Genomic DNA, 16,200 nt, shown 5'->3' with positions numbered 1-16,200 from the left:
CATGGCATCGACCTGCATCGGGTGTGGTGCCTGTTCCCCCTGTGATCTGTCACTGTCCCTCGTCCTGCCACAGTGTCAGCTCCACGGGACCAGGGCCACCTGCTCTGCTCAGGGCTGAGTCCCCAGTGCTCAGAGTAGGCACCAGGTGCATACGTGCTGCGTGTTTGGGTGAATGAATGAATGAGATCGTGTGCTCACAGCAGGGTTATACTGCTCCCAGGAGGGCAAACTTGGTTCTTGGGCCTGATAGGATCTTACTCTCTTATATAAACACACAGATGTACCTACAGTACATAAACCATTGTCTGGTAGTTCTGTAGTATTAAAATTTCATGAGGGGCAATTAGGAGAAAAATGTCTGAAATGGCTCCTTAGGGGGTGATAATGAAGTGTTTGAGGAACACTGAATTAAAGGAAAATCAGTTGAAACTGCAGCCTTTTCCTCCCACATTTTGCCAAGGCCCTGGTAGGAACTCAAGATAAGTGAAAGTATGTAAAACAGTCCCGGGCATTTTCCTGGTGGGGAAAAGAACAGAAGGGCCTCGTTGCTTTGGGGAAACATTTTTTTTTCCTGCCAAGGGACAGACTTACAAAGGATGATATTTACATTTTCCTGAAGCCTGTAATTTTCTCATTTGTCATCTGTCAGCGCCCGAGGCCCCTCCACAGCACGTGGAACGCTTGCTCGCATCTATTGATCCCTCTACCAAACAACGTCTCGGTCACCGGGAGAAACTCGTTCCTGTTGCTGAGGCTCTAATTTCATCCATGAAAGCCACACTGTGCTGTCCTCGCAGGTGGGATCTGGGGGCGTCTCCTGCCACCCTGAGCTCTGCGTCCCCCGAGCTCGGGCTCCTGTAAGACAAGGGAACCGTGGAAACCTTCCCACAGCCCGTTCCTAAGAACGTGAGCAGAGCGGCTTGCATGAGGGTGGACGTGGACCAGGGCTTCGGGAGTGAGGCCGGGGCTTCTGGAACTCTTGACCCCGCTTGCTGGACTCACCCAATGGGGACCTTTACGGAGGGGCTTTAGCCAGCCAGAGGGAAGGCACAGCGGGCTGGTGCCTCTGCCCCTAGGAGAGGTCTCAGGGCGCCAGGGAGGGCTTCCCCAGGGTTCCTGAGAACCCTCTTCCCTTTCCTCACTATCAGCTCACCCCAAGCCGCTCACAAACACCAGCCTCTTTAGAGAAATTCAGTTCGACCCTCAGGGCAGTGGTTCCCGGGCTCCAGCTGCCCCTGTGGCACTGTCCCCACTTCACAGGTGAAGGACATGAGTGAGGGAACCACCCGAGGTCACGTGGAGCCGGATGTGCCGCACCTTGGAAACCAAAGGCCAGTCAGTGTGCATCTGAGTCAGGCAGGCGCTAGGGGACAATGAAGCTTTTGTGCGGATGCAACTGGGGGAGGGGCCAGGGCGGGGGTGGGGTGGGACAGGGCTTCCCTGCAGGGTCTGCAGCACAGGCCTTAGTGAGCATGTTCAGAAAGGGACACCGGAATGTTGGGCCACAGCACAGCAAAGTGGGTGCTGCAGTAAGCACCTACCTAATGCGGCAGGTGCTCAGAGACACTGCTCTAAGCCAGCCCAGCACCTGGTGGCTCGTGCTGTGCCCCCCACGGTGTCTGGAGCTGGGACAGCGCCTGCGGAGGCCTCAGTGCTTCCTGGGCTGCTGTAGGTTGACTCGTGCTGTCCTGAGAGGACATCTGTGCTCTGACCCCTCACCTGGCTGCTCTGCTGCTCCCAGGTCCCTCACGTCACCTTTCCCAAGTGGACATGGATTCCAGGGACAGGCCACCTACGGAGCCACCGAACAGAAGTCAGTTCCCGTCGGGCACCGTGCTTCCCAAGCTTGGGTCACTCAAGGGCACCTTCACAGTCATTGCTCATTGTGGCGTCCACGCTGTTATCTTATTTAATATTCACCTTTAAGCCAGACCAACTCCTAGTTTTCTTAAATAAATCCATTCTTATGGTGCGACCTACTTCAACCTCTTTACCAATTTTAACAGAATTACAGGTTTGATGAACAAGCTGGAATATTTTCTGCCCCTTCTGTGGGCTCCTAAGATCATCTCCTCTACCACCAGGGGCGTGAAAACCAGCCTTTTAGGAGAGTGTCCTTTCTGCTATGGGGGTGGGGATCTGCAGTCCCGTGAATCGTGGCTACAGGACCTCACTCAGCATGGGGAGCAGAGGCTGCCCACGATTCCACCAGCACCGACGGAGCCCACACACATTTCCTGACGCCTGCTCTGTGCCTCGTGCGCGTGGCGTCGACATTACCTGACATAGAGACAAGGCGAGTCATGCTCAGTATCCCGGGCTACTTCACAGCAAGACGCAGACCCCAGGGCTGAAGGAGAGGTCGACATAATTCGGTCCGACCTCTGTTTTAGAGACTGCTCACCTGGAGTCAAAAGCTGGGAAGGGACGGGTTTGAGGTTACACAGCTGTAAGTGATGGAACCAAAAGCCACTTCAATCCTCGGACTCGTTTCAGAGACCCCACCACACCCTCACTGGTCCTGCTCCCCTGCCTGTGAGCCCCCTTTTTAAGTAAATGGATACATGATGACCAAATCAAACACTGTTGAATCTGTCTGTTCCCCGCCCGTCTCTTTCCAGAGACATCTACAGTATTCCTTTAGCCGTTTCTGCAAGTTTCTTCCAGGTCTTGTAAGAGTGAGCTATTGGTGGAGCTTTCAAGCTGTGCTGGTGTCTTTCAAACGTCTGCACCCTTGATGAGGGGTCAGCGTCCCTCCTCCACCCGCACCCCACCTCCCACCACCCTCAACAGGCTAATCATGATTTTAATTACGTCATAACCAGCGTTTATGTCACGTGACCAGGTAGATGTTATTCACTGCAGAGCCCTTTTTTTTTAAAGATTTTTTTGATGTGGACCATATTTTTTTTAATTTTTGAATTTTATTTTATTTATTTTTTTATACAGCAGGTTCTTATTAGTTATCCATTTTATACATATTAGTGTGTACATGTCAATCCCAATCTCCCAGTTCATCCCACAACCAGCCCCCCCACCCCCACCCCGCCGCTTTCCCCCCTTGGTGTCCATACGTTTGTTCTCTACATCTGTGTCTCTATTTCTGCCCTGAAAACCGGTTCATCTGTAGATGTGGACCATTTTTAAAGTCTTTATTGAATTTGTTACAATATTGCTTCTGTTTTATGTTTTGGGTTATTGTTTTTTTGGCTGCGAGGCTTGTGGGATCTTAGCTCACTGACCAGGGATTGAAACTGCATCCCCTGCATTGGAAGGTGAAGTCTTAACCACTGGACTGCCAGGGAAGTCCCATGCAGAGCCCATTTTCTTTTTTATGCATCTTTTGCTCTCCCAGAGTTAATAATTTCCTTGTTCTTTTTACTTGCAAAATTGCTTACATATACTTTGTTCTCTTTAAATTCTCCAACATTTTTCATCCAGTCCAGTGTTTTCCAAGCTGTTTTGACTGCAGCCGACCATAAGAAATATATTTTACAACAAGGCCTGGCATATGCACACACACACAATATAGGAAGCCAAAACTTCACAAAACAATATTCACTTTCATGGTAAAGGATATCCTTTGATAGTTTCTACTTAATTCTGTTATTTCATGTTTTAAAATGCTGGTCGAGGCTCATGGAATTGATGTCAGGCCCCGCTAAGGTGGCTCGATCTGCCCTTTGGGAAGCTCCGCACTAGCCCAGCTCAGCCCCGCTCTCCCCGGGCCCCCAGCTCCTCTCTGGCAGGGGTGACTCTCCTGTGACCGACCAGCTCTCATCTGGAGACTTTTCTTTTTTCCTCTTCAGGGATGATCAACTTTTTGATAAACTCCATGTCTTGTTTTTCATTGATTTTCTGCTTTCTGTGACTCACTTCCAAATTATTTCTTTTTCACTGAGGAAAAGAAATTTGTAGTGACTCTCCAGCCTATTTGATTTGGTCACCTTTTCTCCAGTAACAGAAAAATAAAAGTGGGAAGGAGACAGTTACAATAGGAAGAAGCCAGAGAGCAAATAAGAGAATTGATTTATGCATGGTTTTGGTTCTGCACGAAGCCAACGATACTGAAAAGCCAGGCCTCCAGCCATGTATCATTTCTGCCGACAGCCAGATGATGGAATGAAATGTTCACTGTGGCTGTAAAATCAGTGTCTCACCCTCAGCAAGCTAGACTTTCTGGGCAGGATAAGTCTTTTATTTTATTTTATTTTATTTTTGTGGTACGTGGGCCTTTCACTGCTGTGGCCTCTCCCGTTGCGGAGCACAGGAGACGTGCAGGCCCAGCGGTTCACGGGCCCAGCTGCTCCGCGGCATGTGAGATCTTCCCGGACTGGGGCACGAACCCGTGTCCCCTGCATCGGCAGGCGGACTCTCAATCACTGCGCCACCAGGGAAGCCCAGGATAAGTCTTTGTGGTGGAGACTGTCCTGAGCATCGTGGGATGTTTAACAGCATCCCTGACCTCTACCCATGAGATCCCAGTAGCCTCCCTCCCTTAGTTCTGACAACCAAAAGTATTTCCAGAAACTGCCCGATACGCCCTGAGGGCAAAACCACCCCTGGCTGGAATCTCTGCTCTGAAGGTCTGGGCTCTGCCTGCGCCTGTGATTCCAGGCAGCATCATGGCCTATTGACGATGCATCAGGCGGAGCCTGAGTTGGTCGATCGCATCCTCCAGAAGCCGCAGCAGGGGTAATGAGCAGACGCCTGTCATTTACCGCCTTGGTTGTGTGTGGGACGCCACGGGGACTCGTGCAAACCAGCAGCCCAGGGCCTGCTCCAGGCCAGCTCTCCACTGACTCAGCGCTCCTGAGGACTGATCTCGGCCTCCTCTGAGTTATTATAAAGTTATTAAAAACTAAAATCATTGATGGCCCGGAACTGACTCTGCCTCTTCTTAATAGGCTCACTAGCAAATTACAATAAAAATAACCTGGGGCTTATGAAGCTATTAGTAAAATGGGCCATTTACTGTCACCTGGGGACATGTTACTGTACTGTTTCAGCATCAATATCTGAGATGAGGTCCATGGGAAAAGGTGACCAGAGCTGCCACTGAGACAGTTAATTGGCCAAGATGTGTCACTCACCGAGCTGAAACCAAAGTCACAACTACGGGTCTAACGTTGACCTAGGAATTCCTTGCAAAAGAGGCAGGAGTGGTTTACTGCAGTGCTGACTGTCCCCTGGGTTCAGAGCAGGCCTGTCCCCGCCCAACAGGCTGAGGCGCGGGGAGAGTGGCCGGTCTCTCATCAAGCCAGTGCTGCCGAGTCTGAGTCTGGAACACCAGCGGAGGGACCAAGTCATTCACTCTAATGACTGGAATTTCACCACCATAAACCAGCAGGAGGGCTGATCCGGTGCAGATCAGCGAAAGTGGCATAAAAACGTCGGGCAGCTGGTTAGCAGGGATGCACAGATGTTTGTTTCTTCCTCCTGAGAACTGCCTCTCAGCCTCCTCAAAACAGTGTTCCTGCATTTCCTTTGTCAGCCCGGGGGTGGGTCCCTGGGCTGGAGGCCAGCTTTGGGCCCCTCCACGTGTCACAGTCCCGCTGCCCCTGCTCGGTAATCCCGGGTAAATCCCGAGCCTTCCCCCGGTCAGGAAACACACCCGAGACCTGATTACACAAGATGCAGGAGGAGCTCTGAGCGGAGATGAAATGTGGGGATCGGCCACGCTGTCATTCGTCATCCTGTCTCAGCAAGTTCGTTTGCAGAGAGTAACTTGACAGTCCTTTCAGAATTTGGAACAGCCCCACATCATGTGCCCTAGAGGGAGGTATTAATGGATGAGGCGGCAGCCCTGTGGTTCACTTAATTAAAATCACTTGTTCCTGCAATACTTATGGGTTAAGCACTCATCCTGCAATTCCTGCGCCCAGGGCAGGGCTGGAGGGGGTCCTGGGCTCTCTCTGCGGGAGCTGTTTCACACTTGGGCTCCCCACATACTCGGGACACGTGGTGCTTCAAGTCTCCGTGTTCACGCCTGCACGTGAGTGCGCTGTGCGCTGGGAGAGGCTTCACAGGTGCGTGCCGGCACGGGGGTGCTGACAGGGGGCTGGGCGGCGGGCGGGCTGAGTTCACGTGGTTCTCAGCTCTTAAGCCCTGAGGCTGGAAGACGATAATGTTCCTTCTCTGCCATCGAGCAGAGCTCAAAGCCAGGCCCACGGACCTGCTCGTTCAGCTCCCCAGTCCTTCCCTGTCCAGATTGGCAGAGAGAATTCCGTTCATGGAGGCCGCACGAGGAAGTCCGTTTGTGGCCCCAGGTCAAGCTGCCTTGTCCAAAGCAGCCTCGGGAGAGACACCGTGTGTCCTCGGCCCCCATGCGATCCTCGCATCTCTGCTTCTGGCTTCTGGACCAGGAGCGGGGGAGGCACGGGATTCATTAGCGGCCACAGATCCCAACACACATTTTAAAAGTTAAACGCGACTCCCAGGTTCTTCTTAGAAGAGTTCTTTATGTGATCAGTCCGAGTGCAGTCTAGTGAGTGTCCGTGGTTTTCACAGTGTGGGTGGTGGGGTTTGGGAGGAGAGGTGTCTTATAGAGACGGTCCTCGCTGGCGAGTTGGAGCCCCGGGGCGGCGGAGCCCAGCTCTGGGGAAGGAGGGCCTTTCTGGCGGGGCTGGGAGGAGCCACTGCTCCCTGGCCGGCTCCGCTGCCCGTCCCGGGTGGGATGTGGGGTCCTTGGGGACGTCACTCAGGGGAGGGCAGCCTCCGAGCGGCAGGACAGAGGAACAGAGGCTGCACCACAGCTGAGCTTGACCCTCCCGTTTGTTCTCCGAGAGGCCCTTGCAGACAGAGGTCTAAACACCCGCCTGCAGGCGGAGAGAGGGAGGCGTTCAGTGAAGAAAGAAACCCCTTGGAAATGTTGTCTGTGAAACTCAGCCTTTGTTGCAGAAATGCGTCCAGGCCTGAGCTAAACGTGGCCGCCCCTGGCCCCTGGGGGAGCTTGGCCCCGGCCCAGCGTCTGTCCTTCACTGAACACAGTGGGCGGTGCCCAGATCGCGGAATAAGAGGCCACAGGAGAGATGCAGGACATCCGACTGGTCCAGCCACCTCCTTGCATGTGGGGCAGGTGAGGCTCAGGGGGCAGAGGGACCCCTCCAGGCCCGCGGGTGATGGGTACAGAGCCGAGGCCCGAGGTCCCAGCCCCAACTCCTCCCTCAGCGCTCTCCCTGCCGCCGGCATCACTCATTACAGGCCAGGCCTGCGCTGAGCACTTTCTACCTCAGTGAGTTTCATCCTGACACAGGAGCCCGAGATGATCCCCATTCTACAGACGAGGAAGCCAGGCTCTGAGCGGCCGCGTGACTTGCTGAGATCCACAGCTGCTCGTGGCAGGGGTGGGACTGCGACCCAGGACTGTGTGACTCCACAGGGCCCCGCCTTCTTCTGCACCCTCCTCAGAGGGCGTATTCCACCCCGTGACAATCAGGTTTTCCTCACATTAAAGAAAGGAAAATGTAAATTGTCAGGAGAGTGATTTTCTAACGAGATGCTCAAGGGAATTTCTACAACTTTGAGCATTAACAGAAATGCTAATAGCTAATATTAACATCTGCCCCTCTGTTGTAAGCACTTTGCTGGGATTCACTGTTTAAACTTTAAACAAACTTATGTGAGATGATTTTATGTGACATCATTACCTCTGTTTTACAGATGTGGAAATTTCATCAGGGAGAAAAGAAATCACTTGCTCCAAAACCCCGCGTCCAGAATTCTGTTTCCCTGGAAATACGCCCAGGATGGGGATTTTCACGCCTATGGGAAGTTGCATTGTTGGGCATCATTGTCCTAATTCTTCACCCTCCCTTCCCTGGATCCTTGCCCTTTGTCACGTGACTTTGTAGTTTTCCCCTCTAGATGTGGAGTCTCTTGTCTCGTTGAGGTTGGATTTGGTTATGTGATTCGCTCTGCCTGATGGGATGTGGGCAGAGGGTTGAATGTGCTTGCCCAGCTGGTCCTGACCTCCTGTGCTCCACCTTCTCTATGAGAAGAATATGCCTCTGGTGTCACTGGTCCTGGGAAGATGAGAGACTCGTGGACAGACCCGGACTCGACCCTTAGCTTGAAACCAAGTAAAGCCAGGCCCGGCCTGGATGTGATGAACCCCAGCAGACGTGTAGACATGAGAATGAGAAATAAATGCTTATTGTTGTTTGCAACTGAGTTTGGGGGCGGTTTGTTATGCAGCTTAATTGGGACGATAGCTAACGGATACAAACCCCTGTGAGTGAACACACTGCAGCCCTCGGAGCATCCACACCACTTGCCCTCAGCACCAGGGAAGGAGCCCATCTTCTCCCCCCCACGCCACACGTCCCACTGCCCCCGAGCATCTTCACATTAGACAGCACGTCCCTGACTGCTGTCTTGTGTTGGCACGCATTCCAGGGGACAGGCACCGGCACCTTCTTTTCTGTGTTCATGGAGCTTTACCATCATGTGCCCCGTTTGTTTGTTTCATTTTTCTCTGATCAGATATTCAAGGGCTCATCAAATCCCACTAATGCTGAGAAAGCCTTTCAGACATCATGATGTCCGTTCGTTTTCTACTTTACCAACCATTTTCCACTAAGCCTTTGTCAGTCCTAGAGGCAGCCAGCGACCAGCCAACAGCAGGGGTGGTCCGCCCCTCCGCTCATACATCGCTCTCTTTTCTCATTCACCCTGAGGTCTTTGCTGGAGGGAATCCAGCTGTGACCCCTCCTGATGACTCTACTCGCCGTGGAGTTTATTATTAAGGAATCAGCAGCAGCAGCATCACTGCTCATCTTTGGGGCCGAAGGCGGGGGGCAAAGCTCCTGCCTGTTAGGATCAGGAAAGACACGGCAGAAATTGCCCACGACCAAGTGCTTCCCCCAGTGGTGCTACGGGGTTGGCTTCTCAGTGTCATGAAACCAATGCATTTCTTAAAAATTTTTTTCCTTAAAGCTAAGCTGAGTTGTATTTCTACTCTTTGCAAAGATTCCTGACTCATACTCACCTGAACTTTCAGGAGTCATGGATTAAAGAAAATGGTGTCATGTCCAGTCAAAATGGCTCTTCCACCCAGGATCCACGACAAGGGGCCTAAGGACTATAAAGCCATGGGGAAACTTTTTTTTTTTTTTTCCAGAAGTAGAAATTGTGGCAAAGATGGTGCATTTTTCTCCTTAGATGCAGAGCCAGGGCCAGAGCAGCTTAGGAAAGAGGAAAAGACAACTTGTGAAAAGTCATTCACGGACAATTCCATAAAAGGACCAATTCAGTATTAAGCTCTCAGGCTGAAAGTTCATGCTTTCATATTAAATCAAAATGAGCTTCAAAATATATATGAGCTGGTTGCATAGAACAAAGAGCCTTGCTGACATGTCAGTTTTAAACATTCTTCTGTCTGCTGCGCGTAAGTGGGAGAGAGAAGTGTCCCCGGTGAGGCCGACTCCCCACTAGTGGCTCTGAGGAGGCCCCTGTCCCCTCCATCCTCTCTCAGTGGAGACACAAGAGCCAGAGGCTTGTTTCTGCCTCAGTGGAGCTTCTGTTCTTGGGTGGAGCTCAGAGCCCCGTTGGTCTGCCCCCAAACAGACACTCTCTTATACTGAACTAGAAAATAAGAAGAACACCCCGAGATGCTCCATTTTAAAATTATTTAGAGTTTCCCATGGCCCAGTGATTTGTGGACTGAAAGGTCAGGTCCAGCAGGCACTTGCACCCTGTGCTGGGCTTGCACCTGAGAAGCAGCCCCGGATGATGTCCTGGGGAAGAACCCGGTGCCCAGGTGTGGCTCCTGGGTGGCCACAAGCATTTTCACACCCACCTTCCCCTCTGCTAACAGAGCCCTGAGAGTACCTGGGATTTATGTCCAGTGTGGGCTTCGGTTTTTCTTCTTCCCCATTTGGAACTTAAATTATCTCAAGAATGACTCAAGATTCCTAACTAAGGATGTTCACGGCCATGTTAGTTATACTAACCCCAAACAAAAAAGATAATGGAAATGCAAAAACCAACCTTACAGTCCAGCAATAGAGGAATCATTGTATATCTATGTGATGGAATATTTCATAGCTATTAACATTGATGTCTCTAAAGATGATTTTATGGTGCAGAGAAATGTATACAATATACTGTGAGGTAAGTCAAGGGAGGATCTGAAGACTGCATATTCACACTAAATTCTAAATTTATAAACCGAGTAGACTGTATGTGCAGAAAATACTGGAGTTGAGTTTTATTTTTTCTCTACTTTATAGGAGTATTTTATAAACTTTCTATTACCTTTTATATCAGAAAATAAAAGGACATCATCAAAAATAAAGGGATAATAAAGGCATAGAGCAGGCTTGAGTCACACGTCACTGTCTTTTCAGCTGGAACATTTTGAAATCGTGCTGTGATGATTAGTCAAATCCATTTCACCTGCCTTCACTAATCCAGGTCATTTTAAGACTGACATGTCCTCCAAGCAGCATATATCCTAAATAATAAGATGTTTGCTTGAGTTGTTTTCCAGGAACTTGGAGTCAGCTCTGCATATTTTAAGCTGAGCTTGTTAAGACTGGATAGGACCACTGATCCACCAACTGGGCATGCGCCAATGTCCGTGCTCCGTGACCATTTTTTTAAAAAATAAATTCATTAATTTATTTTTGGCTGTGTTGGGTCTTCGTTGCGGTGCATGGGCTTTTCTCTAGCTGTGGCGAACGAGGGCTACTCTTTGTTGCAGTGCGAGGGCTTCTCATTGCGGTGGCTTCTCTTGCTGTGGAGCACGGTCAGTAGTTGTGGCGCACGGGCTCAGTAGTTGTGGCGCACAGTCTTAGTTGCTCCGCGGCATGTGGGATCTTCCCAGACCAGGGCTCGAACTTGTGTCCCCTGCATTGGCGGGCAGATTCTTAACCACTGCGCACCCGGGAAGTCCCTCCATGAGCTTTTGATGTCAGAGGGCTGAAAACTCCACCCTCGGGTGGTGCAGAGGCCGGTAGCTTAGTTACACCTGCACAGAATGATAATTGCTGCACCTTTTTCCAGTCACCTTTCCCCACGCTCCCCATGCTCAGACCGCCCTCCTGCTTTATTCATTACCCCATACCCTAGCCTTTGGGGAGGCAGATCTGAGATTTGTTCTCCCGTCTCTGTGCTTGCCTGCCTTGTGACTGAACTCTCTTCGCTGCAGACCTCAGTGTCTTAGCATTTTGGCTTGCTGTGCATCGCACAAAACGAACCTGTTTCGATAATCATTTTTTTTAGCCCCACAAACTGTCCCTTCCCCCTGGCAAGCCCCCGGGGCAGGGACCCTGTCTCCTTTATGTCTTGATGGCCGCTGGGAACATAATCAGGGCTCAGTAAATAACTGATAATCACAAAGACCCCAAAAGGAGCCCATTCTCTTCCCCTGGGTGGTCCGCTAACCTTTCAAGGCATTCTCTTAAGTGCATTTCATTTCTTTTTAATTTTTCTCCACTTAAGTGGATGGAAATGAAAGTCAGGAGAGAGCGGCTGGCTTGCTGAGAGTCAGAAAAGGGAAGAATAAATGAATGAGAGCAATCACTGCGGGGCCCTGCGTGGAGCCTGAACCCCTGGCAACTGCAGGGCTGAATGTCCCTTCTCAGGTGGGGGAGGGGCCTTTCATACCCTTCCCCACACAAGGGAAGCCACCATCTAATTTCCTTTTTGAAAACGAGAGTTTTTTGCCCAGCAGTTTTCCGAGGCTCTATGATCTAAGAATCAATAAAGAAGTGGGTGATGTAGGAAACACCATTCAAAATCAACAGGAGAAAGAGCGACCTATGAAATTAGAGAGCAGGGCTCTGCCCTGAGTCACTTACTAATAGGTATTTACTGAGCACCCGTCCCTGCTGGGCACTGCTCTGGGTGCCGGGACAGGGCAGGGAACCAAACAAAGTCCCCATTCTCACGGAGGTCACTTTCTAGTCTGGAGGACAAGCAATAGCCATTGGACCAACCATTGTCTGACATGTAGGGAGGTGAGAGTTGCTAGACAGGAAATAGAACTGATGGACAAAGTCGCATAAGTGGGCAGGGATGCCCTCTCGGAGGAGGTGAGCAAGCCCTGGGAAGAGCTCCCCAAGCAGAGGGAACAGCAGGTGCAAAGGGCCTGAGGCAGGAGGGGGTCCTGAGTGAGGCAGAGAGAGACTCATGCCCCTGTCTCAGGTGGACAGGCTTAGTGGAGAGCTGTGGTTCTCGGGGTGTCATTCCAAGGTTAGCAGCATCAGCCTCCCGGGACACTGTTAGAATTGCCAATCCTCACGCGTCACCCCAGACCCACTGAATCAGAACCTCTGAGCTGGGACCGGCATCTGAGTTTTAACAAGCCCTCCAGGGGGTCCAGAGTCTCACTAGAGTCTGAGAAGCCCCAGTAGTGCTGGACCCCTGGCTCCAGTCTTCCCCCAGGAGACCGGGGGAGTTAGTGCTGAACCGCAGGAGGGGCAGAGGGTCACCCATGAGCAGGATGGAAAACGGTCCCAGGAAAACAGTCAGGTGGACGCTGTGCATTTGCTTGTCCTGAAATCTCCTTTGGGGGTTTCTCGGGTGGGAAGTGATGCTCTGGGTGAGGGGGTGGCCTGGTCCTCTAGGAGGCAGGAGAATGGACAGAGGGAAAGAGGGTAGAAGGGCTTGATTAGAGCTTCTTAGTGACAGAAACTTGGAAAATCAACACACAGAGACCCCCTGCCCAGGGCTGAGGGGCAGAACGAACGAGGGGTTGGAGCCCAGTCATGTCCTGCGGGGCCCCTGTCATCACTCCCCTGGCACCCCTCCATCCTCGGTCCCTCAGCTTGGACCCGCCCGAGCCCTGCCATGTACCGGTTGTGGGCAACGCAGTGGGGAAGGGGCCCTGTCCCCTGGGCTTGTCCACAATGGAGTATGACTCAGGGTGATGGTCCAGAGCCCCCAGGACAGTGTCCCCAACCCTGAGGAGCCCGAGAAGGAGTCTCTGAGGAGGTGACATCTGAGCTGAGACCTGCTGGATGAGTAGCGATGAGCTGGGGACTTCAGGGGCTCTGGGACAGGAAATAAAGACCCAATCAAAGGAGCCATTGTCCTGGGTCAGAAGTTCCAAGGCAGGAGGTGCCGGCTTGGGTTTCTGGGCACCTTGGGGCCCAGGACCGACTTCCCAGCCTCGCCTTCAGTTTCCACCTCCTGGTCACAGACACAGCCTTAGCCTCAGGCACTGGGCGTCCTGTGGGACCCTCTCACCAGGAAGGGGGGCCTGCATGGGTGAACCAGTGGAAACCCACATATGCCATGACCCTGCAGTAGTGACAGCCACCACAGCTGTCCCCTCTGTGCTCCAGACACAGCTCTCAGCAGCTCTGGACATGCACTGTCTCACTACAAATTAGTCCAAGTGCCCAGTTATGGGAGATCAGGAAACCAAGGCACAGACTGTTTCTAGGTCCTTTGCATGTTCACAGGGGGCAGAGCCGGCTTTGTCCCGAGGGCTCTGAACCCAGCAGGAGTGCTCACCCCAAGATTCTCACACCAGGACCCCAGTCGCCTTGAGTGAACTTGCAGGAAATGAAGGCATTTCCCATCTTCGCCTGCGTCCAACGCTACCTCATCTCCTAATTAGCGCAAAGCCTTTATTAGAGGTGCCTAGTGGGTGCACTACTTTGCCGCATCGTCCCTACAGAGATCAGATCTGCGTGTGTCTCAGAGTCTACAGGATTCTCGATCTTCTAGCAGGAACTCGTCATGATTTGCCTCATTTCATGGAATCGCATTATATCTCTTTGCACACTTCATCACACCTAACAGTGTTTTGCATAGACTAGCTGTTTAACAAATGCTTGCAGAATGACCATGTGACCAATCCATTAGTTCCCTTTCAACTGAGCACTTACCTTTGTCCCTACAAATGCATAAAATAAAATGACTGCAAAAAAGCTTTGATTTCCATACAACCTTTATCCCAATTAAATGCTTCTCTAAGCTTCGGAGAGCAAGATAATTCGGTTCTTTTGATTTTAAGCTCAGATCTTTTCAGTTTTGATCAATGCAGGTCTGGAAACCTGTGAAATTTGTCATGGGGTGGCTGCAAAAACGTGATGCTGGTGGCCAATTTAAAAATTTCATAAGGAGATTTGTACACTTTAGAAATGATGGCAAGTTCTGGAATGGGACTCAACAGAGTCAGTTTTAGGGAATTTGTTTCAGGGAACTAACTGAAGAGCAGGCAGCCAAGCAGCCAACTTGGATGTTACACCCAAGAGACAAGCTCGCCCCGATGAACGGTGCCAAGCTCGGCGAGTGCAGAGTTCCCGTCCCAGAGGGGCCGCCTATTTTCTGGCAATCCGCAGCTCTATCCGTTAGCTCCCCATGTGCTGTGGGACAAGGAAGAAAATTGTCTTCAGCCCTCAGAGAATATGGCAGTTGTCCTCTTGAGTTCCACACAGTCCTGTTTCTAAGTGAGCTTTTGGGATTCATCAGTGGTGAGATTCTAATCACACGCTGATTTGTTCTGAAACGAGGACTCTATGGGAAATAGAGCTGAGGCAGGCGAATATGGGGGATCACTTCTTCCCCGAGCCCGTTCTCCAAAAACGATGCCTTTGTGACAGTGTTTTGAAGGTGATATGTTGATGCGAGTGCAGGTAAGGCAGTGACGCAAGGGCTTTAGAGGGGGCAGCGTGAATAAGCATCCCTGGCGCCGTGCTAGAGCTGGAGGTGGTGGCTCTCTGTGTGCTCAGTCATTCACCAGCCTCCAAAGATGCAGGCATTACCCTGACCTCCCCCAGCTCACTCAGCCTCCGTTAGAATCAACCTGTGCCTCTGGATCTGATATAAACCAGAGCGAAAGACTGGGAGAATTCATGCCCCTTTCAGAGGAGGAAGATTTAGGGCTGTGAGAAACCCCTCCCCTCTGTCTTCAGTAATGGGTGTGGTTAACATCACAGCCCCTGTGGTGACTTTCAGAGCCCAAGCTCAGGACTCCATACGTCAGTCACTGGAGATGCTTCCGAGCCAGGGATTCGCCTCTCCTGCTGGGGGGCGGTGGGGGGCTGAGTGCGGGGTACGGCACACCTACGCTGTCCCTGGGCAGGGACCGAGAGGACCAGAAGAACTGCTCCTGCAAATCGTTCTGCAAAATCAACGACCAAGACGTAGGTCTTTGAAATGGGACCAATGCCATTCCTGCATCACCGAGAAACTTTTTAGCTGTCGCACCTCTGCACCTGAGAGGTCAGCCAATGCTGATGAATGCTTGTGGCCGTCTCATTCCACACTAGGGGACAGCCGTGCTCTAAAGCCAGCCTCGCACTCATGTGGAAGGGGCAGCTGAGTGTTAGGTTTCAAAATCTCTCATTAAGGGGCTTAGGACTGTCCACCGATTGACGAATGAACAAACAAATGTGGAATATCCATTTGATATAATATTCAGCCATGAAAAGGAATGAAGTGTTACAACATAAATTAAAATGATGAATTTTATGGTGTATGAATTCTACCTCGATTAAAAGAAATTACATGAGAAAAAGTAATCTAATGGCCCACAGTCAAGGCAGATATATTAAGTTAAAACAGAGAAAAAAAGTCCCAGTTTCAGGCACTCATTGAAAAATGGTAATATTGTAGAATGCAGTCCCGGGTTCTTCCAGAGCAACAGTGGGCTGGAGCTGAGTGGCAAGTGCTCCTTTAGAGGGGACCCGGGCCCCCCAGTTTGCCTCAGTCCCCTCCCCTCTCTGTATTCATTTGTTCATGTGGTCACCTGGTCCCTGAGGGCACTGAGTTTCGTGGGGTAACCATGTTGAAGGGCTCCAGCTGCACCACCGACACGGTACTCCGTGGGAGCAGTGCCCATGGAGCTGTCCAAAAGGTGGTTACCCCTACTTTTTACCCTTCCTTGTCCCACCCCTAGAGTCTCTTACAACAGTGCACACAGGAGGTCCGAGGACGGCCAGGAAGACCCAGCGATGGGGCCAGCCCAGATCTGTGTCCAGCTGGGATCCTATTTGTACGTTCTTGTCTTCCTTCCCTGCTTCATTGTCCTTTCCCCTCCCTCCTGCATCCTGGGATCGCCCTCCCCTATGCTTTAGCACATAACGTTTTTCCTCATCTCTGTCTGTTTCCTGGGGAAGTTGGACTAAGACAATCATTACTAAGACAGTTATTATTGTTGGTTATTATTGTTGTTACAAGCAGACCTCAGAGATATTGTGGGTTTGGTTCCAGACCACCCTCAATAAAGTGAACGTTGCAATA

The 16,200-nt window shown here is 51.3% G+C and overlaps 1 long non-coding RNA gene across 1 annotated transcript; it reads left to right on the top strand.

The window, feature by feature from the left end:
• The first annotated feature begins 5,845 nt into the window (after positions 1–5,845).
• LOC115850161 (uncharacterized) lies at positions 5,846–8,123 on the top strand. Its single transcript, XR_004038264.2, has 3 exons — positions 5,846–6,029; positions 6,901–7,078; positions 7,663–8,123. It is a non-coding gene; the product is annotated as an uncharacterized lncRNA (long non-coding RNA).
• Positions 8,124–16,200: the final 8,077 nt, after the last annotated feature.

This window comes from Globicephala melas, chromosome 15, assembly GCF_963455315.2.
Source record: "Globicephala melas chromosome 15, mGloMel1.2, whole genome shotgun sequence".
Taxonomy (NCBI): domain Eukaryota; kingdom Metazoa; phylum Chordata; class Mammalia; order Artiodactyla; family Delphinidae; genus Globicephala; species Globicephala melas.
Note: the sequence above shows the minus strand (reverse complement) of the source record. Positions and strands in the feature narration are given on the sequence as shown.